We start from the raw sequence: 4036 nt of genomic DNA, 5'->3' as shown, positions 1-4036 counted from the left end.
GCGCTTTCCCAGCATGCCGTGCTCGCGCGTGCGTTCACAGGGGCACGCCCAAGTCTGGGAGGGCGAGGTCGGGTCCGCTTCCGCCGGCCCAGGGGCGGGGTCTGCTTGAGGCTGGGCCGCGACTCCGCCCCTGCCCCAGTGGCACCGCCCCAAAAGCTTCGACACCGCTCAGAAGTGGAAAAAAGAACAGTGTATCCCTTTGTACCACGAGGCTCACTTGGTGCCATCTTCTAGTGGAGGAACCTCATTCCATGTTCAGACTCCATTTTTCTAGTTATTATAGTACTGCGCTCTTGCCTCTTCTACCTGGCTTGGTTCCCCAACCCGGGTTCCTCTGATTCACTGGGTTGGAAGTCAAGGCAGAGATAAGGAGGTTTCTACAACGTCACACGGAGTATGGAGATTCAGTCCTGCACCTGATCCGTCCAGGTCTAGAATTTAAATAAATATATATATACCCACACTGTTCACAAAAAGTAGGGGATCAGGGAATGTGCAGTACGTTCAGCGGTTTGTATAGTGCATTTTCACCAATGAAATAAAAGTTGGTTTTGCATCTCATTTACATAATCAAACAACTTTCTTTGACTTGTTTGCTTTTCTGATGCTCTTAACAACAACAAAAAGCTTCTTTTCTTTATTGCTTCATATTCATTTTGAGATATCCCTTAATTTTTTGTGAGCAGTATATATTGATTCATTTATTCAACAATTACCTGAGTACTTCAAATGTGCCAGGTAAGCTCTTAAAGCTTGAAGCTAAACTCTGAACCTTTCAGACACAATCCTCACTCCCACAGATCTTGAGGATTAGTGAGGGAGACAGTTACTAAAGAAATACTATCAAATATGTCAGTACAATTCATGATAAATTAAGGGTGAGGATGCTAAAGCCAGATCCCCTGGGTTAGCAATTCCAGCTCTGCCATTGTCTTCCTTTCTCTATCTGCAAAACAAGCTCATGATAATAATAATAGTCTCACACACACAAAGTTATTGTGACTATTAAATGAATTGATATAGGGTAAGGTGTGAAGAACAGGCCCAACACATTTTGAATCCATTTAATCATTAGCTATTATGATGAGGGGAAAGCAGGGTTCTATCAAAGTAAACAAGAAGCCTCTCTGGAAATGACTGAAGACCTAAAAGAGAGCAAGGCTCCAGCCAAGCAAAATGGGCAGAAAAGAATTCAAGGCCTCATTCCCAGTAATTCAGAATGTGACTGTGTTTAGAGATGGGGTCTTTAGAAAGGTTAAAATGAGACCTTTAGATTGGGCCCCGATCCAGTCTAACTGGTGTCCTTAGAGGAAATTTGGACATGCAGAGAGAAACCAGGGATGAGCAACACAGAGGAAAGATCATGTGAGGACACAGCAAGAAGGCAACATATGCAAGCCAAGGAGAGAGGCCTCAGGAGAAACCAAACCTTGATCTTGGGCTTTTACCCTATAGAACTATGCCAAAATTCCTTTAGGTCAGATGCCATTTCTTATTCATCCTTATATTCCCAGATTCCCACACAGTACATAACATGTAGAAAGTAGTTCAAGTTCATTCCTGACCCCATTGATATAGTTTGGCTGCCATCCCTACTACTCTATTGCAACGTTCCTTTCCAAGGTCGCCAGCAATTTCCTTGTGGATAAATCCATTCTATACTTTTTAGTCCTGTCTTTCCTGCCTTTTCGGCAGCATTTGACCCCGTGGATCACTCTTTTCTCCAAACCCTCCCACTCCTTTGCTTTTCTCCTATTCCAACTGCTAATATTCATTCTCATGTGAGGATTTCTGCTCTTCTGTCCATCAGTAAAATGTTGGATATTCTTTGAGGTTCTATCTTTGGCCGTCTTCTCCTAGGACTCAATACACTGCTTTGGGTCATCTCTTCCATTCCTATGACTTCAGCTAGCACCTGATGACAGTCAAATCCAAATCACTAGTCCAGAACTCCTTCCTAAATGCCACACCCATATATACAACTGTTTACTGGGCATCTCCACTAAATGAAAATCAGAAAAAAAGCACAATTTCTGGAGTCTAACTGCTTGAATTCAAAGCCTTGCTCCCTCACAAAGCTGCATGCCATTGGGCAAGTTACTTACCTCTCTGTGCCTCATATAATACTAAGGGTAATTACGGGGTTGTTGTGGGTACTAAATGAGATAATTCATAGGTAATTCATGCACAGCACTTATCACAGCCTAGCAATAAGTGTTGCTAATAGTAGTAATTGAAGGTCTTCAGAAAGCTCAATTCAACTGACTCAGAAATGAACTCATCACTGTACCTGAGATCGCTTCATTCTTTGTCCCCAATTTTAGTAAATGGCAGCACTATCTCCCCAGCCAGAGACTTGGGTGCCGTCCTTGTTTCCTGACCATCACTGCCTTCCCAACCTATCAGGGTCTGTTCCTCGACTTAATCTTGTTGGAACATATCTACAATCCATTAAGTGTTTCTGATGTCCAGGCTTCACATGTATCCATAGAACAGTCCTGCAAAATAGGGGCTATTATTATCATCATCCTTATTTTGCAGATACAAAATTTGAGGCACAGAAGTTCAATAACTCATCCAAGATTATATGAGAGGCAAAGCTGGGATACAAATGGAGGCAATCTGGTTTCATTCTCACAACCACTATGCCATATGCCATACTGTTTCTATTGTAATACTTATCACATTCTGTTGTTTGCCCCCTCTCCCCTGCTGGACTGTGTATCCTTTGAAGTCAAGGACTCTGATTTGTTTATAGCAGCATTTTCGGCGACTAGAACAGTGCCCAACAGAAAGTGCCTGCTTAATATACCCCATGAGTAGGATAATTCCCTAGAGATAAGATGAAGTATAAACAGGCCTGACCTGTGGTGGTGCAGTGGGATAAAGCGTCGACCTGGAACACTGAGGTTGCCAGTTCGAAACCTTGGGCTTGCCTGGTCAAGGCACATATGGGAGTTGATGCTTCCTGCTTCTCCCCCTTCTCTCTCTTTCTCTCTCTTTCTCTCTCTCTATCCCCTCTCTCTAAAAATCAATAAATAAAATATTAAAAAAAAAAGATGAAGTGTAAACAGATGAAAGCAATAGAATAGCCATCAGCTTGCATTCAGTTATGGCCAGGATTAGAGACTTTGTGGAGAAAGTTTTTGCATTTGGTTTTTTATATGTGAGGATGACAAGCAAATGATTGGAGTTAGAGGTAAGTAGAGGATGAGTTTAAGAAGATATTAATATTCACTGATTCATCAGTTATTGTAGGACACATACTATAATCCCTTTAAGGAAGGAGAATTTGACACAAATTCTTACAAGAACTCACAGTCTTTTGAGCGCAGTCACTACCAATTTTTTAAAACTGCTATTTAAAAAAACCCCACAAAACTGCTATTTTAAAAAAAGAGGCTACTACCAACTTTCATGTCACTCAAATTGTCTTAAAGGACCCAAATTCAGTGTCATGGAAGGTAGTTCAGATGAAGTCTCATGTTGGATTTGAGAATTAAAATTTAAATTGGGGGACAAATAAAAATATAAGCTCAGAGTTCCAGTTGCCCTGGAGGTCAATTTAAGTGTGCAATTAGTTTATATTCAGCACCACCTGGTGTGCACTGTGTACTGTGTTGGATTACTCTGTTAGAATAAACAAATAGGCATGTTGGTTTTCTTTTACTTTTTTCTCCAGCATGTTGGTTTTCTTAAATAGTAGCAAAAAAAAAAAAAAATACTTGCTGTGTAGGCCACAGACAGCTCCAAGAAAGGGAAATGAAAACTCCATGCCTAAATTTGTCCCTTCCTATTTCATCTCTTTTGGTTCAGGCCTTCCTCCTTTTCACTGCAGGGTTATTTCCTTAATCCTCCTGACCCCATCTGCAAGGTTCCATCCTGTGCCACATTGGAAAATCTCTTAGAGGCACCTGCGCTCAGCAAAACAATATTTTCTTTTCCCCCACAGGGTAATAACTCAGTGCCAACCAGGCTCTGAGCCTCATTAGATTGAGGAGGCAAAGAGGCAAAATGCTGCTTATACCCAGGCCAT

This window comes from Saccopteryx leptura, chromosome 2, assembly GCF_036850995.1.
Source record: "Saccopteryx leptura isolate mSacLep1 chromosome 2, mSacLep1_pri_phased_curated, whole genome shotgun sequence".
NCBI classification, from domain to species: Eukaryota; Metazoa; Chordata; class Mammalia; order Chiroptera; family Emballonuridae; genus Saccopteryx; species Saccopteryx leptura.
Note: the sequence above shows the minus strand (reverse complement) of the source record.